The sequence below is a fragment of the Eptatretus burgeri genome, chromosome 12 (genome assembly GCF_056783735.1).
Source record: "Eptatretus burgeri isolate ZD-2024b chromosome 12, Ebu_testis_v1, whole genome shotgun sequence".
Taxonomy (NCBI): domain Eukaryota; kingdom Metazoa; phylum Chordata; class Myxini; order Myxiniformes; family Myxinidae; genus Eptatretus; species Eptatretus burgeri.
This window is the reverse complement of record NC_140972.1, coordinates 35,793,555-35,817,475: the sequence shown is the minus strand read 5'-3', so window position 1 is coordinate 35,817,475 and position 23,921 is coordinate 35,793,555. Positions and strand designations below refer to the sequence as shown.

At 46.2% G+C, this 23,921-nt stretch overlaps 1 protein-coding gene across 7 annotated transcripts in view; it reads left to right on the top strand.

The window, feature by feature from the left end:
- Positions 1-23,921, top strand: part of ZNF532 (zinc finger protein 532) — a 98,380-nt gene that overhangs the window by 6,010 nt on the left and 68,449 nt on the right. For 2 of the 7 annotated variants that reach the window (XM_085850136.1, XM_085850133.1), the window contains exon 2: positions 21,474-21,562. The exons of 1 other annotated variant lie outside the window; for it this stretch is intronic. The gene's annotated coding sequence lies outside the window, so the exon portion shown is untranslated. Of the gene's footprint in view, positions 1-6,127; positions 6,167-12,667; positions 12,816-21,473; positions 21,563-23,921 lie in introns of those variants that run through there. 4 more of the 7 variants (XM_085850132.1, XM_085850131.1, XM_085850135.1 and 1 more) reach the window with 4 other exon arrangements.

The window sequence follows — 23,921 nt, the reverse complement described above, 5'->3', positions numbered from 1 at the left end:
TGTTTTTTTTTTGGATTGAAATCTGGCTTTGGCAACATTGTAATCTGAAAGAGTTTGCTGCGCAAGACCTCCTGCGGTACGCCTGATGTTGATCCTTCTTGAGCACTTCACATGAGCCTGGTGTTTGCTCAGTGGTCAGGGTGGCGGCTCGGGATCCTAGGGTCCTGAGTTCAAGCCCCGTCAGCCGCTGAATTAATACGCCAGGGGGTTGACTCAGCCTGTCATCCTTCCGAGGTCGGCAAAATGAGTACCAGTTCCAGTGTATGTACTGGTAGAGGGGCACTGCATCAGCGACACAGTCGCGCTTCAAGAAATGATAGCTACCCCGGCAGTGAAGCTGCCATACGACCACCAGCACTTCACATCGTACTTCTGGGAAGTGAAGTTGTTATGGATGATTGTTGAAGAGCTTGGGGACATCTCATGTATTTCATCCCACAATTTACATTCAATCGAACAAACACACACACCACACATCCTGTTATCTTTCACCAGTACAGTGTCTGTTCCAAAGCTGGAAGAAGTTCAACATTCCAAGTTATTTACAAGCGACGTTTTATTTTCTGACTTAGGCATTTAAAAATTCAGACTAGCATATGCAACGTGACCACGGGTTGCTGGGAACAAAGTTCACTTCTCGTGTACGTGTGTCCGTCCTTGCTACGCTTTGATTTGGATCAACAGCTCGTGTCTACCACACAACTAAACTGATTGTAATTACCACAACACCAAGCAGACAAAGCTGCCTGTCTGTCTCTGAGCAGGATATCTCAGAAGGTAATGCATGGGTTTGGACGAAACCTGATGATCAGGTTGCGTGTGTGACGAGGACGAATTGTTGAGATTTTGGTGAAGATCCGGATCTGAGAGTTTACAAAAAAAAACTTTTTAAAGTGATTCTTCACTGTTGAGAGGTGTATCCAAAAACGATGTACTGTATTATAGCATTACATTTCAAAAGGTTGTGGATGATTATGACAAAACTTGGTGGATGAGTTGGGTCTGTGACGAGAACAAGCTGACGAGATTTTGGTGCACGTCCTGATGCAGACCGTGCCTATCAGTGGGTAACAGAACGTAAACTGTTCAGTCTTGCGGAGGTCTGTTTATGAACTCTGCAGTGCCGTTCTAGTTTTCATATCAATAATACACAAGTGTCTTACGATTGTGATGTCCTCTCTCTCTTTCTTTCTCTTTCTTTCTCTCTGACCACTTCTGAACATCGGCAACAAACTGCATAATTAACAGTCTTACAACTCTGCTTACATCACATAACTTGACTTCCAATTAAAAAAAAAACTTCATTACATTCAGCCCAGTCAAAAGTAGGTGTCATCTTGACTGAAGTGTTTACCATGCTGGATGACATCACAGCGTTACGTTGGAAGGGGGTGGGGTGGGGGAGCACTTTGAGACCAACATCTCAGGATTGTTGTGTGTCCATTTATCCTGTTCATCATGGGATTGTTGTTCTCTAACTTTCATGTCTTAAGTGCTATTACAAGTCATTACCCATCCTTAGTGGGTGTATCTGCTTGTTTAAAATGTAGTTCTGCAGTTTAAACGTAACCTGACAAAGCATGAGCGCTCACTACCTCTGCACATGGCGATCTGCAGCACACCATAACTTGTTCTTTCATATGCAGGACAAGGCTGCTGGGTCGCATCATTGGCTGACAGCGTGACTGTGCTACTGATGCAATGCCCCCCGCTGGTGAGGGCAAGGATTTGGAAATTATTCATGGTGCCGGCGATAGCTCACTTACTCTTCGTGAAGGACACTGTGGGATCTTTAACATCCACCAACTAATGTAAGCAGATGGGATGCCCATTTTAACGTCCATCCGATTGCCCTGCCTGTGAAACACCAGGATGACAGCTTACATCTGGGTCATGATTCAAACCCAGGCAAGAGAGCTCAGAGTCGAGTGTGCATACCTCTCGGTTTAGGCCTAATACTAAAACTGAAATGTCATGATAATGACATTTTCACCAGCCCAACCCAGAAGAGGAGATAACCCATCCATATCAGGTTCCACGTAAGCTGGAGAAATGTATTTGTTAACGAGCAAATCCTACCCGTCTCTTTGTTGATGGACCAATTAGTTGTCCTGTGTGCCAAAAAATTTGGGTGATAAGCAGAAGGAAAGGAAGACAAATTTACCCATTCATAGAGTGCTTGAACCCCGACTCCCCACCCCCCGTCATCATGTCGTACTCCACCTCTCCTTTGCACCCCCCCCCCCCCCGTTCGTCCTGATGTCCCTTCTCGATAGAAATGTCACACAATGACAAGCGTTGACAGCTGGGGGGGGAGGTTGTAGTGGAGAAGTAAAGGAAAACTAATTTATCCATGCAAAGAGTGCTTTAACCACAGTGTTGCCCAGATAAAAAAGGTAATTGTAATACGTACTGCCACTACGACACGGTGGCGCAACATGGTACAAATTTACATCAAGTACTTACACCCCTCCTCCCCCCCCCCCCAATGAGGCTGCAGCCACATAACCTATATTAATGTTAACTCGCACACAAAATTGTATTTCCACCCTGAATTTAAAGTTTGTAACTTAAAAGATCTGGCCAAATATAAGGAACAGAGAGACAGATATACAAAGGTCCAAGTGGTCTAAAGCTCTAAATGGTCAAGGGTCAAATCTGTCTGAAGGGTGTTCAGGGTCACTGTGAATGTCGCATTGTTGCCAAAGGAAATTGGAAATTGTAATACCCTCTACCCCCACCACTAGGTGGCGCTGCACAGTACAGATGGACATAGAGAACTTGCACTTCCCCCTGTGAGGCCATAGCCACATAGCCTATGTTCCCCCCCTCACGCACACGCACACGCACACGCACACGCACACGCACATGCACACGCACACGCACACGTACACGTACACATACACACACAACACAAAGTTGTATTTGTACCCTAAGTTTGGAGCTTATTACTCTCCAAAGAAAGATGTGGCCATGTGCGACAGACAGACAGATGGGAGAGGATGAATGATTTTATATATATATATATATATATATATATATATATATATATATATATATATATATAATTGATGTTTGGTACTGCAGAACATTAATATGGATACAAACAAACACGACATAATAGTGACCGAAGCTTTTCTTGCTGCACTCTTCAGGGTAAAAATCGCAGCAAGTGAAGTTGGAAGTGAAGGCGCGTGCTTTATACGCAGGTCTCAATAAGGTAGATTGGTTCAAGATTACTCGGGGTTTCACAGCCAGAAACGTGTTGGACACAATATGTTTGATTTGTACTTCAAACTTTCGTGATGATTGCCCTTTCCAGGGCATCCTGATATAGACTGGACATTTGTCCGGACCAATCTTCCGATCTTTTGTCGTGTTTAGAAACTTGTGTATATATCTCTTAACTATATACTCAGGATACCTGGCTGTTTCTGTGTTTCTGGCGGTGCAACCCTGAGTAGTCTTTACCTCTCGCCATTTGCTGACGTCGGTCAACAAGGATGTGCTACCAACCTCACAAACCAGCAATGTTATTTATGAGTTTAAGTGCTAATATGAAGCTCGGTACGTGGGCCGCACAACACTAAGATTGGCTGATCGGATCAAACAACACGTCCCCTTGGCGATTCAAAGAAAGATTGTGAGGGTTAAAACACAACCAGTGCGAGCATGGAGAAATATCCAGCAACCACCTGCCACTGTTCCTGCTTCATCTGCCATTGCACAGCACCTGGTTGCCAACCCTATCTGTGCAGACCAGTACAATGCAGATATGTTCAGGATATTGAGCCAAGGTCGGAGCTCGTTTCATTTACGTATGTTTGGAAGCAACCTTCATCCTTGCCACCGATCCAATATTATGTCGTCAAAAGGAATTTGTACGATCTCTGTGTCTCTTTCAGCATGGAAAGATCAAGGGAAGTACGGTAACAAATGGTGAATGGACCTTAGGGTAAACCCATCCCCCCCTCTCTCCAGGATGTGGTTGCAAACGTCAATCATCAGCGAAACTCTGCTCCAGCCAATGGGAGCTCGAGGTGAAGATGATGAGTCGACCAATGGGGGTTCGGATTAATCGTGATGTCATTTCGGTTGAACCAATCAGCGTGTACCTTATTGAGACCTGCATATAAAGCACCCGCCTTCACTTCCAACTTCACTTGCTGCAATTTTTACCCTGAAGAGTGCAGCACGAAAAGCTTCGGTCACTATTATGTCGTGTTTGTTTGTATCCATTGTATAACAATGCAAAGATGAACTGTATATATATATATATATATATATATATATATATATATATATATATATATATATATATATATATATATATATATATATATGTCACAAACACTATTACGATTGTGTGGGTAGATGGAGGAATTTCATCGGGAATTTAGGATTGAATGGAGTAGTTTGGACCGTGGACATGCAGGAGGCATCTCAATGTGATTAAGTAGGGAAACTGTGAGCTGAAGTGTTGCATGTCACCACACGGGAAGTGGTGTCGTGTTAATTAGTTCGGGTTTAAGAATAAGTTCCCCAGTATGTAATCGCCCCTCTGTGATTTTTTTTTTTTTTTTCCCCATGTTTTTATATTTCAAGATCGGCAATAAAGGTGGGAAAACACATCACTAAAACAACTTCAAGGAAAGGGGCTGAGCAGGCAGAAGCCCCGACTCCAAGGGTGACGCAGGCGAAGTCATGCTCCTGAGGCTGAATGATGGGCGTGACAGAGGCTAGCCAGGCATGCCGAGCGGGCGGAGGCCCGGCCTTCCCGGATTTCGGGCAAGCAAGCCATGCCCCGGAGGAGGAAACTGGTTTTGGTGATGTTAATGAGTCAGAAGCGAGAGTTCAGGGTGAGTGCACACACGAGGAGGACGGCATGATCCTTGTCTTCGTATTGAGGCGATTTGTCTCCCGTGGTGAGGCAAAACGCTCCCCATTGGCTCTTGGTTGGGTCGGTAAAGAGAATCGGCGCACGAAGCAGCTGCACTGGCTCTCTGAGCCTTGGTGTGGAGTGCTGCTCACGGATTGCTTCATGTGCGTTCGTCCCGCTATGAGAGAAGCGACGAGGCGCCATTTTGTGCACGTCTGCATGTGCTGGTGGAAGTGCCTCGATACCAAATACCGCAAAGACCAGCTCCGGGACAAGCTAAGTACAAGAATAAACGGAGGGATTTAATTTTCTTTTATTTCGTTTCCCTTTGTCTGTATTTGAGTCCGTGTGAAGAGGTGCCTTGACTTTACGATTTATTAACCTCCGCCATCGAAGATCGGAGGTTACTGTTTACACCCCTTTTTGTTTGTTTGTTTGTTTGTTTGTTTGTTTGTTTGTTTGTTTGTTGGTTTGTGAACAGTATTACGGAAAAACTCCTCAACGGATTTCAACGAAACTTGGTGGGGGGATTAGGTATGGTCCAAGGATCATGCCATTAGATTTTGGACTTCGTCCAAAATCCAATATGGCCGCTATGGCGGCCATTTTGAAAAATATTTGAATTTTTTTTTGCATTTCTACATGTTTTAAGTGATTTCCAACCCCCCCCAAAAAAAAATTGTTCGAGAAAAAAGACTTTCTGCAACTTTTTTTTTTTAAACAAAATTTCGATTTTTTTTTTATTTTATTTTATTTTTTTGCATTTCTACATGTTATAAGTGATTTCCAACAAAAAAAATGCCAAAATTATAATTGCGGCTGATTTTGGAACTTCAGGTGGATATACCCACGTAAAATCAATTTCTGTCTCAAGGAATCTAGTTATGACGAATGAATTGAGTATGTAAAAGGGAAAGTTGCAAACTATAACTCTGTGAGCACTGTTGACGTCAAATTGAATGAATAGGATATCAGGTTCACTTGAGTGACCTAGCAGTATTGGCGGCAGAGGTTTTGCACTCTACCTAGTGCTCCCCCTCTAGTTTACTTCATGCCATTATCATTACCTTTTGAGTTATCGTCCTTTGTAAATATTTGTCTATTTTCATTAAATGTGTTCCTTTTAAGTAACTGTATCCATGTATTTGTCTTGGGGATCGAGTATAAACCCCCCCCCTTGTGCTGTGCTCCTCCACCCCTCTGCCATTGCGCCCCCTTCCTGCACGCGCATTAATCTCCGAGTCTCGGCTGTAGGCCTTCAAGGGAGAAGCTTGGCCATCCATCCAGGTAAGGGTTAAACCCCCCTGGACACGACAATACTTGTACATATACATATGCATACTTACATACAAACATACATACATATGAAAACAGAATTTGATGCTTGAAAAAAAAATTGAACCAGTTTGTTTTTCGACAAAGTCACCGGAGGCATTATATTTTTCGGTTGTCCATCTGTTCCTCCGTGTTAGGGTTTTCTTTACTACGATAACTTTAGAACAGTAGAAGGGATCCAAGTCAAACTTGGTAAAAGTATGTATAACAATGCAAAGATGAACTGATTCGTTTAGGTCAGAGGGGTGAAAAGGTCAGAGGTCCCGTGAGGTAAAACATTCTGTTACCGCACTAACTTGTTAACCAGGTCAGGTCAGGTATGGGAGCATGTGCCAGAACAGCGCGTCGCTGCGTCCACTTTCCGCCGGTACTCCAGGGGCCTCCGTCTGGCCATCCCCCAGGCAGATGCCAGGCCCATCCCCATCTCCTTGAGATGATGGTCAACCTGCTGCAACCATGAGGCACGTGGTCGGCCCACTGGCCTCCTCCACTCATGAGACTCCCTCGCTGAGAGAATCTGGTGAGCAGGATCAGCGTCAGGAAAACGAGCCACATGTCCATACAGCCGCAGCTGACGCTCATGGACTATGCAGGTAACAAATCTCATCCGAGTCTCTCTCAGCAACCGCTCGTTGGACACAAAATCCGACCAGCGATAGCCAAGGATTCTCCGAAGAGACCTGGTACCAAAGGAATTAAGTCTCCGTCTCAGATCCTTGGTCAAAGTCCAAGTCTCGCACCCATAGAGCAAGACTGGAAGTACCAAGGACCTGAAGACTCGGACTTTCGTCCTCCCGCACAGGTACCGGCAGCGCCACACCCCATGATCCAGTGAATCCATGACTCCCCAGGCCCGACCCAGACGTCTATTGACCTCCGGCTCACAACCTGCGGAGACATGAATATCACTGCCAAGGTAAGTGAATCTATCCACGACCTCAACATCCTCACCACAAACAGACACAGACAGGACAGCAGCATCCAAGATGTCACCGAAAGCCTGGATCTTTGTTTTGACCCAAGAAATCCGTAATCCCAACGGCTCCGACTCCTCATTCAGCACCTCGAGGGCCCCCAAGAGGATGTCTAAAGTCTCCGCAAAGATGACTGCATCATCTGCAAAATCAAGGTCCGAGATCTTGACATTGCCAAACGATGCACCGCAACTTGATCTCTCCGACATCCTCCCAAAAATCCAGTCCATACAAGTGCTGAAAAGTGTGGGGGCAAGTACACACCCCTGACGAACTCCAGTAACAACTGGAAATAAGTCAGAGATGGTACCACCACACTTCACAGCACTCTCAGTACCAGAGTAGAGTTCAGACATCAGATCGATCAGTTTTGGTGGCACCCCACGAAGACCAAGAATCCTCCAGAGGACATCCCGATTCACTGAATCGAACGCTTTACAGAGATCAACATAGGCTGCAAGCAGCCCCTGCCGAAACTCTCGTCTGCGTTCGGTGAGGACACGAAGTGCAAGGATACGGTCAATCGTTGACCTCTTTGGTGTAAAGCCTGACTGCTCTGGACGCTGGTGCTCAAGCAGATGGTGGCGAACCCTATCAAGAATTATCCGAGCAAAGACCTTGCCCGGCACTGAGAGCAGCGTCACCCCTCGGTAGTTGTTGCAGTCTTGGCGATCACCCTTCCCTTTCCAGAGAGGGACAACAAGGCCCCTCTTCCAGTCAGTTGGGATGATGCCTGTGTTCCAGGCAGAGCACAAAACTGCATGCAACGACGCGAGTGCAGCATTTCCACCAGCCTTGAGAAGTTCGGCATGGATGCCACAGATCCCTGGAGCTTTGCCCCGTTTCAACTGGTTCACCGCAGCCCGTGTTTCCACAAGCGATGGTGGACCACAGTTGATTCGAGGGTCAGCAACAGGGATTGTAACACCCTTGACGTCCAACTCGACAGCTGGGGGATCAGCCTGGTACAACCGCTCAAAGTAACCGGCCCAGCGGGCCTTCACTTCAGACTCCTCTGTCAAGAGCCTACCACTCTCTGCTCGAACTGCAGTGCTCCGAGGGATGGGCTTGGATGAACGTAATGCGCGAATTCCCCTGTAAGCGGGACGAGAATCACCTGTCCACAGGTGATGCTCTACCCCTCACAGATTCCTCGCACATAGGCCTCCTTGTCCACCCTCAGTGCACGTACAGTTTTACGCCTCAGCTCCCTGAACAGCTCAGCTCTGCCATTCAGCCTGGCCCTGCGACTCTGGTCAATGGTATCCAGTGTCCCTTGAGAGACAAAATTCTTCTTTGCCCTGCGGTGAACTCCAAGGCATCCACCGGCAACATCAAGGACGGTGGTCTTGAAGGTGCTCCACAACTCTTCAGGACCCCCAAAGCACCCAGACCCCCAAGTGTCCACTCAGCCTGTTCGCAAACTCCTCAGCTACTCTCTCATCCCTGAGCTTGGCAACATCCAGCCTAGGCTGGGATGGTACCATTCTCCAGGATTTAAGGTGCAGCTTTAGAGTTGCTACAACAAGCCTGTGGTCAGTATTGAGGAACTGAGCACTCCGGTAGACCCTGCAGTTCTGGATCATCCTCCAACGACCGTCAATGAGGACATGGTCAATCTCCTTTGCCACACCGCCAGCGTTGGAATACCAAGTCCAGCGATGAGCTTGCGGGCGCTGAAACCATGAACCAGCCACCCTAAGTCCATGACTTCTTGCAAAGTCAAGGAACTTAGTGCTATTCTGGTTCATAGTTCCTGACCCATGGGGACCAACACACACCTCATAACCATCCCTATCAGTTCCAGTCGATGCATTGAAATCCCCCAAGACTAGAAGTGTATCTCGTCTGGGGCACTGATCAACCACAGACTCGAGTGTGGCGTAGAATGTGTCCTTCATGGTAAGATCACTCGCCTCAGTCGGAGCATAAATAGAGACCAGGGAAATGACACCTAAGGAGTGACGAATCCTTAATCTCATAATACGCTCGTTGACCGGTGTTACCTCAATTATCATTGGGGTCAGCTTATTGGACACAGCTACAGCAACACCTTGGGTATGGTAACCATCAGAGCGACCAGACCAATAGTAGGTGTAACCACCCACCATTATCTCGCCGCAATCCGGTCTCCGAACCTCAGAGAGAGCTGCAATCCCGATGTCCAAACGCTTGAGCTCAGATGATAACAGAGACAGGTGATCATCCTCTCTTAGGGATAGGACATTCCAGGCACCCACCCGAAGGGACCGCCTCAGGTTAACCCAAGGAGACCGCCGTCTGGTGGACGACACCTCAGCACCACTCCGACACACTCTCCCGCAATCTGACCCAGGGATGTTACCCCGTGGTTTCCCTCCTATCAAAGATTGGGGGTCCTGAAGGCTTTGCCCCAATCCCGCCATCCGGTGAGCTGCCCTGCGAAGGGAAGCTGCACAGGAGGTACTCCCACGGAGTGGGTTTTCAGATTTTTTTGCGTTTTTGCGTTTTGCGGAATGAAGGGTTTTACGGTGGCCGGAGTGCAAATCCTGCCACCAACCTCCTAATAAGAAGTAACCCAACTGCAGGAGGACGTCCGCAGACACAGTTGGGCACTAGATATGGATGGCCGTTGGCTCACAAGGAGCTCCTCCGCCCTTTGACAGGTTTTGTTTTTAATCCTGCTGGGTGTCCATATCCAAACACCCTCCTCACCAGAAAACCTGGTGGGGGAGACGGTTTAGTCGCCGACAACCCGACCATGGAACAGGTTAGTACAGGTTTACATGGTACCTGTAGCAGGTCACAGATCGAACCTGACCTGACAAAAAAAAACAATTTAAAATTGTTAACCATTGATGGGATTTTGACCAAATTTGGTCGAAATATATATTATGATGCAAAGATTAACTTATTAGATGTCCGAATCAAGAGGTCAAAGGTCGTGTCAAGTGAAAATGTGATATTTGAGAACAGCTGAAGGGTTTTAAATTGATCTTGCTACAAGTATGTAAAATTATGTAATCTCCCTCTATCGAGTGCAGCCTGTGGCTGCTGGTTGCATCATTGGTTGGGACGCGGCTATGCCGCTGATGCAATGTCCCCCTTACCAGTACACTGGTGATCATTTTGCCGACCTCGGAAGGATGACAGGCTGAGTCAACCTCCTGGTGTATTGTAATTCAGCGGCCAACGGGGCTTGAACTCAGGACTCTAGGATCCCAAGCCGCCACCCTAACCACTAAGCCAACACCAGGCTTAATGGTGTAATAATATGTGCGGAGGCATATCAGGCGACGTCGAAGAGTGCAGTTCTAGTTTTAAACTAATATCTTCGTTGCATGCTCTGTAGCATCGTGTGTCTGTTAAAAAATAGATATTTTTCAGGCATATTTATGTAATGTTGAAAGAAGAATAATGTATTTATGTACTTTACATTATTATGAGGAAAAACAGTGAGTTTCTCGGTTGTTTTTTTATCTACAAAGTTAAGGCTCATGGAAGACCTAAAACACTGAACAGATCAGGACACACAACAGAGCAAAAGCAAGAGTAGAGAGAGGGAGGAAACACCAACAGCAGAGTTGAAGGACAAAATGGAGAGAAACTTGGACGAACTAGAAGGGCACTCGGTAGAGCGCATACCTCCGCCCCATAATGCCTTATCCACGAGAACGTATCAGGCTCATTACATTTTTGAAATATCATTGGGCCCTATCTCTCAATGGTGAAGAATCACTTTTTATCCCCCACCACGTGGCGGAAGGGGGATATTGTTGTCGTCCGGCTGTCCGTCCGTCCGTCCGTCCGGGCGTCAACATTTATAGCTGTGAGTGCGATAACTCATAAACTGTTCGTCATATCGATTTGAAATTTGGGTCACACATGTACCACCTGAAAAGGAAGAACCCTATTGATTTTGGGCGTGGCCGGATCCAAGATGGCCGACTGGGGTGGCCATCTTGAAAAAAAATGTTTTTTGTAATAAATGGAAAACCGCTTATCTGATTGCAATTATTTTTGGTTTCTACGTTCCTCACCCCTGGGGAACTTTTTCGAGATGATGACCAAATGGTGTCTTGTTTCCAGTTCACCTCCCTCATTATCTGGAATATGTATGACCTTTTTCATTCAATGGCGGGGGATTCCCCATCTCTGATGGTATATTTAAAAATTCTAGTAGTCTGATCCGAATCGGGATCTTCACCAAAATAGAATCAATACTTCCTTGTCAGACACCCAACATGTCCACCAAGTTTCGTCCGAATCCGTCCACAACTTTTTGAGATATCATGCTATTTATCGTTTTTGGCCCTATCTCTCAATGGTGAAGAATCACTTTTAAAATTCTGGTAGCTGGATCCGGTTCCGGATCTTCACAAAAATCGAATTAGTTTGTCTTTGTCACACATCCCACCTGCCAACCACATTTCATCCAGATCCGTCCACAACTTTTTGAGATATCCTGCACACAAACAGATAGGGGTGAAAAAATAACCTTCTTCACCTTCGGTGGCGGAAGTAATAATGGGTGTGGGGAGGAATGAGGGGTAGGGGAGGATGCATGGGGTGGACAATAAGAATATATAAGGAAACTCTCGGGAAGGAAAAACTGGAAATTTGGAAGGGTTGGGTTTGGTGGGGGCAGAGTGTGTGTGAGATTTGTCAGGATTTAAAGACGTATTCCAAGTGTTTGACCAGCTTGTGATTTTGTCAAGGTCCAAAGGGAGGGAAGAGGCTGCAGCCTGCCTGTCTGTAGGATGAGGGATGTCACGGCAGAGGGTGGAGTCATCAGGAAATAAAGGGGATTTTCCAGAGAGTCAGAGAGATCGTTGATGAAGATTTGGAATAGGATAGTGCCTAGAACACTGACTTTGTGTCACTCCAGCCTGAACAGGGAAAGGAGATGAGAAGATTCCATTGAGAGCCACACGTTGCCTACGAGAATATAGGGCATATTTCTGAGGTTAAATGACACGGAAAAGTCTCGAATAAAACTGCATAAATATCAAAAAAATCTGCCCTGCCAGGCCCCAGTCAAAATTGTCAATTATTGGTGGGTCTCTTTCAGAGAACACAAGACACCCATCACAAATATTGTTATGGATTTGGAAGCCATTTGCACACAAACAGACAGCAGTCCCTAAGCTTAGTTATTTCGATAAGTATGTGTTTATAGTTAGGGTCCCGTCCCTTGTATCTAATGGGAATTTCATGTGTGCGCTGCGAGTTTCTTTTATAGTTGGTTTTGTACATCAATCCCTCCACTCCTTCAGCGCCATTACGCACGTGTTTGAGGCCACGGTCATAGGCAGGGGTGAGATCGCTTCAGCCCCAACCCCGCCCCAGCGAGATGGAATGTTCCCCCCCAATCAATCCAGAGGCAAGTTACCTCAGAGCGGTTCCCTCCACTCACGGGGGGGGGGGGGGGTTAAGAGGAGAGACGTCGTCTTTGCTCTTGGCCCTTTAGTCTGTCGTCGTGGTCTGCGGTCTTTTCCAGGGTTCCTCGTGGTAGTGGTGGTCGAGCAGCGAGTGGTGCTTGATCGTCGTTCGTGGCAGCTAGGATCGTGGGCTCGGTGGATTCCGGGTCGTGGGTTCGAGTCCCACCGTGGTGGGTTGGAGTCGGTGTGACCGCATGAGGCGGACAGGTACCCAGCCAGGCTCTGTCCCCCCAGCTGAACTACCCTCCCTAGCTGAAGGGTCCAATAAAGACCCGACGGGGTCCATTTCGTGTGTGTGTGTGTGTGTGTGTGTGTGTGTGTGTGTGTGTGTGTGTGTGTGTGTGTGTGTGTGTGTGTGTGTGTGTGTGTGTGTGTGTGTGTGTGTGTGTGTGTGTGTGTGTGTGTGTGTGTGTGTCACCAGTCTGTTAAGTAGAATTGTATGTGTTGATTGCTCATAGTACATTGCATTTTATTCGTGATTAAGTCTGCACCGTGTCTTATTATTGTAAATAAATATCTGTTAAATGTTCCAGTTCGTTGCCTATCGTTTCTACCATTGACCCAGCACGGTGCGGGCTTGAGAAGTAGTAAGGCCGTTCGTGCCATAAGTTGTCATTGGGACCGGCACGGCTCTGGTAACTCCCGCTCAGTTATGCCAGACCCGAGTCGGTACATGCGACTCTGTTCGGACAGAGTTGGCCGAGAGTGTGGCTTCCCGGTAGCTAGACGGCATGAGTACTTAGGTAAATTGGAATAGACAAGTGTACCCTACCTCACGCCTTTGAAAGATTGGCGACCACGGTCCTTCAAGGGACCTGTCGACTCCGGAGTCGAAAATAAATAACCTGGGTTGTGTGCATGAAGCAAAAACATACCGACTGCTTATAATTCAAAACGCCTCACTGCCCTGGAAAACGTGGGGACAGGAATACTGTCTTGTAAATAGGGGAGACTTGTAAAATGAAGAATATTTTTTGAAGAAATTTATTAAGTCGGCCACCTGGAGCAGCAATGCACGATACAAATTTACATAGAGAATTTGTATCCCACCTCCATTCCCCTCTCCCCTCCCCCAAGACCACAGGCAAAGATAAAAATAGGACCACTGAACCTGTAGCTTATATGGGCCCTGGCCTAATGTAACCCAAATTTGGTAGCATTCTGATTGGTGGATGTGGAGAAGAAGATTTTTGAAGGAATTTGCACGATTTTTTCCAAACAATTACAAAGTCTGCCATTTTGACACTTTCAGTCACCAGATGTTGCAACCCAAGTTTGGTAGCATTCTGACTCGTGGATCTGGAGAAGAATATTTTTTGAAGAAATGTATTAAGTCGGCCATTTTGACCTACTTAAAGTCACTTGACTGGAATGAGCTTGGCAATCCTTGTTACCAGTCAGGAGAGGAACATTGCTGCCAAATTTCAGCCAGATCGGAACAGTGGTTTGGCTGGAGAAGTCGAAATAGGAGATGGACGGACGGACGGATTTAACGGTATATGATGGCAATACCTTAACTGGAACTTAAATTCCAGATAAGTTAAAAACACCCCTATATGCATTAATTGTGGTCATGCTGATCCTATGTAGCAAGCCTGGATGTAATCGACCCAGAACTGTAGGAGGAGTAGCTGGAACAAACAAATAAACACACAAACGCCGGTCCGTGTATTATAGGAAGGATAATTGCAGTGGAGGCTGCTGTGGTGTGGGTGGTAACTGAGGCATGCAGCATGTACAGAACTCTCTGCAGTACGTACAGTATCTGGGCTTTGAAAAGTTTCAGATACCTCTCGTCGCTCGTCTTGCAGTCTTTCATTTTAGGAGGGCACGTAACGGTTTCCACAAAGCCAAATATTTTGTGTAGGCATATGTGATTTCCAATGTCAAGTATAAGCCATAACGTAAAGATGTCATGAGGTAGCATCACAAATAGGATATTTGTTGGCATTTGGAGGACCAATACAGATGCGGGATTAATTAAATGAGATGTATATTAACCAATGAAAACCAGCAATCAAAAGTTAAATTGGAGGTCGAAAAGCTTCGTTGGCTCAAGAGGAAAATGGAGGACATAGAGGTGTCCGGTTTCATATCAAAGAGGACAAAGGAGCAGAAAACCAGACTCCTCCATAAAGCCGGATGGATGGCTGCCCTGTTCATACCATATGAGCTTATAGGTGAAAGGAAACGTAATGGCCTGTGGAAACCATGGTTTACTGGAGTCCGAATAGCTACCTTATGTGGAGAGCATGCATTCGTTGACCAAGCTTTTATAGAAAATGAGGATAATTATTATCCTCATTTACCTGACAGACCCTTCCACTAAGGTTGCCACTGACAAACCAGACATAACCTGCTTAACAAACTTTCCTCCTTCAAGACATCTCTGACTCCCTAGTATCTCTCCCTGGTTACTCCCTCCTCCGGTATGACAGACCTGAGCTTCATCCTGGTGGTGGAGTTGCTCTCTTAATCAGAAACTTTCTCACTCTCCATGCACTGCCCTCACTCCCCTACACCCCAAGGAAAACATCTGGCTATGGCTTCAGCTCCACTCCCACCTTATGTTTATATGTGTGTTGTACCATCCACCAAGCCTGGTGTTGGCTTCGTGGTTAGGGTGGTGGCTTGGGATCCTAGGGTCATGAGTTCAAGCCCCGTTGGCCGCTGAATTAAAAATACACTAGGAGGTTGACTCAGCCTGCCATCCTTCCGAGGTCGGCAAAATGAGCACCAGTGTACTGGTAAGGGGGACACTGTGGGGGCTATGCATCAGTGGCATAGCCATGTCCCAACCAATGATGCATCTAGCAGCCACAGGCTGCACTCGATAGAGAGAGACCATCCACCAAACAGTGATGACTCCATTTACACCTCGCTTGCCAAAAGCATGGGACCAACTTCTATCCTCTCATCCCAACTCTCTCTTCCTCATGTGGTGCCTTAAATTGCCATCATGCCAGTTGTCTGGGTGTGAGTACCTCCCTCACCTGCTATGGCTCTTCAGCAAAAGACTTCTGCAACTCATTGGGACTCACATCTGTCAACTTCCCGACCAGGATCTCAACCAATGGTACTCCAGCTCTTCTGGATCTGATGTTGACCAATTTCCCAGAAAAGATCTGCTGCTCTTCCTCTGCTCAAATCGGTTCATCTGACCATGTGCTTGTCAAAGTAAACATCTCTCTCGCTGTTATTAGAGAACCGCCTCAGTGCCGTTGAGTCTGGCATTTCATTCAGGCTGACTGGCAGGGACTTCAAGCAGCCATCAAACTTCTAGACTGGTCTCCCATTGCTACTTTCTCTGACATCAACTCATCCTGGGATTTCTTTCAAAGAAACTTGCTCTCTCTCTCTCATGCACAGATTTATCCCCTCTCGTCTTCAGTTGTCCGACCCTTCCTCCCTTCCATGGTACACTGAAGCTTGTGGTGAGGCAGTTGTCCTGAAACAACTTGCCTTTGTCTCATAGAAGGCAAATCCTACTGAAAGCAATCTGAGTTTCTTCCACAAAGCTCGGAACAACTGTGTGTCTACCCTCAGGAGAGCCAGGAAATAACATCTTTCAAATCTCATGTCTGAACTCTCAAACCTGTCTCCCTCCTCCAAATCCTGGTGGCATCTAGTTAAGTCTGTTTCTGGTGTATGTTCCCCCTCCATCCCCTCCCTTTCCTCAAATGGCCACACAGCTGACACTTTACGTGAAAAGGCTGAATGCCGAAACTGTGTTTGCTTCTAAATCTTGTGTCCCAAACCCATCGCTTTCTGTACCCAACTTACCCAGTCACACTCAGCTGTTCTTGGACTCTGTGTCCTTTTCTCCTGACAAGGCGGAGAGCTTGATGTGAAACCTCGACTCTGATTCTGCAATCGGTCCAGACGGCATCAGCTCACGTGTCCAAAAATCTGCTCTGCTGCTCTTGCTCACCCTCTCTGTTTACTCAAGGTCTTCTGCCATCTGCTTAGAAATCAGCAAACATTACTGCTCTGCATAAAAAAGGTGCAAAAACAGATCCTTGCAATTACAGACCAATCAGCCTTCTCCCAATCATCAGCAAGGTTATGGAATATATATTCACCCTCTCATTTACTCAAGGTCTTCTGCCATCTGCTTGGAAATCAGCAAACATTACTGCTCTGCATAAAAAAGGTGCAAAAACAGATCCTTGCAATTACAGACCAATCAGCCTTCTCCCAATCATCAGCAAGGTTATGGAATATATCCGCTTCTGACATTAAATCCTTCCTCTTCTCCAATGGCTTGATTTCCGATCATCAGTTTGGATTCAGACCAGGTCACTCTACCCTGGACTTGCTGCTCTGGTTTCCCAATGATGGAGGTCCTCAATGCTCGGCATGATATCGGAGCCATCTCCCCAGACGTATCACGTGCTTTCGATACGGTCTGGCACCCCGCCCTGCTCACCAAACTCTCTTCCTATGGTATGCAAGGCTGCTGCTACCTCTCCTATCGCATTTAACATGTGGCCCTTAATGGACTTCTCTCATCCCCTCTTCCTGTCCAAGCTGGAATTTCTCAAGCCAGTGTTCTGGGCCCAGTGCTTTTTCTAATTTTCATCAATGGGCTCTCTGACGCTCTCGAAAATCCTCTTGATCTCTTTGCTGATGACTCTCCTCTCTGCCATACCATCTGTCATCCCTCAGATCAACAAGCAGCAGCCTCTTCACTCTCTGCAGATCTGGATAAAATCATAAGCTGGTCCAATATGTTTCCATGTCTTTCAATCCTGACAAATCTCACACTTTCACTGTGTCTCTCCGAAAAGACCGTCTGGAAAACCCACCCACCCACCCCTCCCCCCCCCATTTACTTTCTCAACAATCCTCTTGAAGTCCTTTTATTCAAACTTTTGGGCCTCACTATCTGCCGTTATCTTTCCTGGGAAAGACATCTCCAAGCTGGCCTCCAAAGCCAGTTGCGGATTTGGCATCCTCCATCGTGCAAAGTCCTTCCTTGGCACACCTGAGCTCCTGACCACATACAAAGCTTTCATCCGCAGCCTGATGGAGTACTGCTTTCCCCTATGGGCTGGTGCTCCCGCCTCTCACCTTTCTCGACTTCACGCTGTGGAAACCAAGGCATTTAAGATCATTGGTATGTCTTTTGAATGAGGCCGAGTCTTTGGGTCTCTAACTCTCTCACCGCAGGCAGGTAGGTGATCTTTCTGTCTTCTACCGTCTCTTATCCAGCCTTGCCACCCCCCTCCCCCCCCGCTCTATCTGCTATCTGTCCCGCCCACATTTCTACAGGGCGCTCCAGAAACTCCCTTTTGGTAAAACTACCAAAATCAAGCATCACTGTTTACCTTCACTCTTTCATTCCTCTTTTTTTCCCCAGCTTTGGAACAAACTTCCACACACTCTTCAATCCCACTCTTCCCTCCAGGTCTTCAAAACAGATGTTCACCACCATCTCTTATCTCCCCCCCCCCCCCCCCCCCCCCCCCCCCCCACAAAACCATGATTTTTTTCTACCCTCGTTAATCCACCCCAAACCCACTTCCTTCAAATTCCCTGCTTTCCTCCCTGAAACTCCCTGTAGTGTCCATCTTGTTTACCCCCATGTACCCTCCCCTATCCCGCTCCCTTCCACAGATCTCATGTGTCTATTCCCCTACTGTTTTCTGCTTCTCTCTCCAATCCCTTTTGTCTCCTGCTCCCCTTGTTATACGTTCTGTGTGCTAGCTCTTATACGAGCCTTGACATTGTATATATAAAAAAATTGTTCATTGCAGTTTACTCCACGTAAGAAATATATGTGAGAGAAGCTAATGATTCATGCTACAAAAAGTACAACTTGGGATGGTTCTATGGTATAACATGACATACTTAAGCTCGTATATGTTGCCTGTACTGTATGTATGCATGTATCCTGCAAAATTAAACAAGAAAAAGAGCAATCGGAGATTGTTCTGTGTGGTGTTTGTATACTGGTGTGTTGCAGAAGGAATAAGAGACATAATTAGAACTGCCACTTTATAACTGTTGGAAGCGATGACTGGGTACCAAGGCGTCCCGCTTTGATTGGACACCTGACCCTGACCCATGACGCTTATTATTATTCAATTTAATTTAGAATGGGGTTAAAATAAATTCAATTCCAATCAAATGGAAGACCAATGAGGTACAGTCTTGCATTGGAGTTATCAGAAGGAACCCAAACAAGTAAAAAGCAAAGATGAAGTCATCAGGAGGAACCTGGATAGGATTCACATTTCAGCTGCTGCTATTCTACCCTCAAATTCATCCAGGCACATCCAACTGAGCCTTATTCAAAAATAAAAATAATAATAAAATAAAAAACCCAGATCAAAAAAAATATATATACAGTATATATATATATATATATATATATATATATATATATATATATATATATATATATATATATATATATGTATATGTATATAATCTGGCTGCCAGACCATGCAAGCGATCAAGTTGAAATTTAAAACATGTATTCCCCATCACTACTAGATCATAATTGTGAATTTTCATGTCAGTTGATTAAGCATTCCATAGAAAGCATTTAATACTTTATCTTCAATCCAATATGGCTGCCAAACCATCTGACCGATCAATTATTCATTAAACTTGTACACCCATGGTTTGTGGAACATTTGTGTGAAGTTTCCCTTCGATCTGTCCAGCCGTTCTGGAGAAGATTTTTAGAGGTTTCAAGGTACCATCTCTTAAAGTTTGACTACTAAACCACGTGACCTACGACATCATATGTGTGAACCTCATGTGTGAACTCATCATATGTGTGAACTTTTGTTCCTCATGGATAGGCAGTCATACATGTAAAGAAAGTTTCACCTCAATCTGTTCAGCCACATCAGAGACTGTTTGAAGTTGTTTTGGTTTTTTTAGTTTTTTTAACAGTATGGCTGCCAAATCACGTGACCGATGATGTCATCAATTTTTTTCTTTTCTGTGGACCATTTTATCCTGAGATGACCCTCAAAATATTTTGCACTGATCAGATGAAGCATTCTACAAATGCAATTATGACATCATAAAAAAATCACTTATTCCCCATGAGAAGTACTTGCTTTGTGCCAAGTTTCAATTTTTTCCTTTTTTTTTGGTTTCAGAGATGCAGAGGTCCAAAGTCTTTCCATTTCTCCAACATGGCTGCCACACCACGTGACCTATGACATAATTATCAATAAAACATTCTCCATGAGAAGTCACTCCTGTGGTGAAAATTTTGTCGAAATCCGACAAGCGTTTGCAGAGAGAAAAACACTGAAATTCTGTGCAGACAAACAAACAAACAAACGGACCCAAATGTAATATCCTCTCCTTCGGTGAGGGTAACAAGGCAATTATATGTATGTATGTATATTGGGTAGTCGATAGTCGAAAAAAAAAATTAAAAAAAATTTTTCTTTTTAATTTCATCTACCCTTATTATATCAGTATTTCCGTCTGTTTGTCTGTCTGTCTGTCTGTCTGTCTGTCTGTCTGTCTGTCTGTTGGGTAGTCGATCTTGTCGAAAAAAAAATTTGGGTGGTCGATCTTGTCGAAAAAAAAAAAAAAAAAAAATTTTTTTTTGAAATTTGTTCTACCCTTATCACTTTTTCCGTCGATATGTTTGTCTCTCTGTTCGATCCAGTGCTCCGTTAATACAATGGCGATTTCGATGAAACTTGGTTGGTAGGTTCATACCATGACCTAGTTGTGTGCAAATGAAAACCGTTGTTATGGACACCACCGTTGCCTAGCAACGGGACTTTGAAATTTTAGAAGAATCATAAAAAATTAATTTTTTCGAAAATCAAAAATCGGGTCACAAGCGACTGTGGGCAATACATTCAGCCATATTGTCAAAAATTTCCAGCCAGATCCTATGAAAACTGTCGGAGAAGATAGATTTTGAATGAACCCTGGTCGAAAACAATAAAAAAACGAAGTTCGTTGTATCTCAGAGACTGTGAGTCAGATATACGTTCATGAAACTGGTATGGTAGGTTCATGGTATGTCCTAGTTATGTGTGAGAAAGAACCGTTGCTATGGACCCCTCCGTTGCCTAGCATCGGCCCAAAAACCTCTAAATGTGGGGGTATTTTAACGAAAAAACAATCTGCAGCATTAACCCTTGAAGCTATCATGAAATCATGAATTTTCTTGTGCTTAATCCTCAGGTCATTCCCCATAAAACGGGCCCATCGCGTCAGGTTCTATTGGGTAGTCGACTACCCATGTCCACCTACCGGCTTGTATCTATATGTGTACGTCTGAAAATCGTAGAAAAAAACAGGCCTTGGCCAATCTCCACCAGATTTTGCATACATGTTGGTGTTACCCAGAGTTAGGTCATATGCCCAAACCCGCCCCCCTGCAATTGGGGGGTGGGGGGGGGACAGCTTATGATTTTCACCTGCACACATGCTACAGTGCAAGTAGTTTACCAACCCCTGCTGCAGATGAAGGGGATTATTTGCCATGGCACAAAATATATTTGCCCCACTTCCCCCCACCATCCCGCAAGGCTACTCCTGAAGGGAGCAGGTGTTTCCAGTTACTGGTGCAATATCCCGGTAATTAATCCCGATTAGTTGTGCAGGCCTAAGTTATGAATCATAACTTAGGCGCACATTACTAATTGGCTGTTTATCTCGTTTTGTAAATTGCTGTTGAGACAGCGATTAGCTGTGCGTTTACAACAATGGTTTTGTCACCGTTTAAGGGTTAAGCCTACCTTAACAAGACACTCACGAAGCGCCTTTCATAATTTCGGCCATAAATATATCAGGTAATCATATAGTAACCACATATTGATGGAGTACCGCTATCCCCTCTGTGCTGGTGCCCCTGCCTCGTTCCTTGCTCAGGTTGGCGTCATGGAAACCAAGGCCTTCAAAATAATTGGTATCTCCTGTGATGAAGCTGAATCTCTGGGCCAATTACTCTAACATCACAGGCAAGTGCGATAGTCTCTCTATCTTACACCTCCTCCTTTGTCCTCTCCCCCCCCAACCCTGCCAGTGATCTATCTTATACCTCCTCCTTTGTCCTCTCCCCCCCCCAACCCTGCCGATGGTCTATCTTATACCTCCTCCTTTGTCCTCACACCCCCCCCCCAAGGTTTCTCTTAGGGCACAAGCGGATCTGCCAGTAACGCACTTCTGGTGAAACTCCCCAAATCCAGGCTCACTTCTCTGCATCACCCCTGTGTCCTCCCCCCTTGCTCTCATTCTTCCCCGTGTCCTCTTTTTTTTTTTCTCATTCTTACACACTCCTCCAAGTCTCCCTCTATTTTTGTCCTTCTACCCAAATGTTAGTATGCCACCCTTCTCCTCCCTCCCATCTTGCCTGTTTTTTTTTTCCATTCTGTTATGTCATGGTCTGTTCTGTGTTCTTGCTCCTCCATGAGCCTGAACTCTGTACACAACTAGAAGGGCACTCCACAGAGCACATGCCTCCACCACGTAATGCCTGATCCACGAGAACATATCTGGCCCAATACATTTTTGAAATATCATTCTACATATTGGTCAGGGGAACTATGTTGTGGGATTTAAATGATTAGAACATGTCACCTACCTAGGTAGACTATTTAGGTCCCAAGGAGTAAGAAAATACATGTTGGCAAAATTGGAAGTGTTGCAGATGGCGGCCATCTTGGATTTCAATTTCTTTCTTTTTTTTACCTTAACCCTTTTGTGATTGACTTTCACAACTGCCATAGAGTTAATGTATTGTTGCCAATTTGCGCCCGCCGGCGTGCGATCGGCCGCTCGACTTGAATGGCGGCCGCCTCGCCCACCGGAACGGACAATTCAGTCGTGACACTCTCGGAACAACGCCGGGAGCTATTCACGGGTGGTGGTTTAACCTCACCACGATCGTGCCAATTGCCCACCCGCGCAGGATAGGGTTGCTCGCCAAATTTGATTTACCTAAGTACCTGCGCGAATGGTCGACCGGGCGATCGTACCACACCACAGGCCGACTCCGGACACGAACCGCTTAAGCGGTCCGTTCCGTGCTACAGTGATAACCGAGCGGTGTTATCGTCGGCCTTGACGGTTCCGATTAATTACCGGGATATTGAACCCACTACGAACCCCTTACGTGATGCAAGATGGAGGGTCAATAAAAAAGGAAAAGAGACGAAGCAGAGCGGGAACAGTTCAACAAGCAAGAATTTTTATTCACACACACAGACAAGCACGTATCCACAGCCATGCAGTCAAAATGCACATAAAAAGCAAAGGAAGAGTTAAAACCGAATACGCGTACACACGGCAACACTTAAACAGTTCTACTTGACGGACGGCGCCAACACACATTTACACAAAAGCAAAGGAAAAAGAAAGGAAGTCGCAACTTCCCTTTTTGTGGCTGGTGAGTCCCTCTCCCACGACCGTCAGCGTGGTCACGCCTGGCCCCAACCTCTCTCACGGCCGGCGAACCCTCTCCGGCACTCCCCCGTCCGGACATGCAGGTCCACCTCACAACTGGGGCTGCTGCGTCTCCCGTCCGTGCCTTCGTGACGGCCTCTCGCCAAGCCGCGGGCGCAGGACCTCTTCCCTCGACAAGACAAGCAGACCGGAAGCCTCGAAAACCAGACTCTCGAACCAACCGAAGACCAACCCTCGACCAACCGAAGATCAACTCTCGACCAACCCTCGACCAACCCGAAAAACAAGGTCCGTCCTGTCCGCCTTTTGTAGCGCGGGGCTCCGCCCTTCACTCCGCCCTGTTTTCGGCTCCACCTTCCTTTGAGAAGGTTCCCAAAAAGGGGCGTTCCCTCACGCTCTCCCTCCACCCGGCCCGTGCGGAGGCCGGGGGAGTCAGTTTTTGGCTCTGGCCCAGAGAATTATTCCCCCAAAAAGCAGCCCCCACCTTTTCTCACCTTTGACCCCCGGCTCGGATCGCACCTCCCCCACACCGAGCGCGGAGAACTCAAACGGGAGAAACAGGTGGGAAAAGCCCACCGAGCATCGTTGTAGGTTTTTGTTTGTTCCTCCGCGGAGATCGTAACTGCACGGGGCCTGTTGAATGGCGAGTGGCGAAGATGTGATAGCGTAGATGGTGGAGGTGGCGTGGTTGTAGTGTGGTGGGGATGGCGTGGTTGTTGAGATGCTGTTTGTTTGAAATAAAAGATAGAGAAAGAAAAACGACTAACTCAAAGCGTCGCAGCCCAGATGGATCACATAAATTCCCTCTATACAACGGGTTTGGGTTAACGACACATGTACCTATGGAGATATCTCACCTGAGGGCCCTTTATGGTGTAATGCGAATTTCCACAGCCGTAACAGTGTACAAGTCTG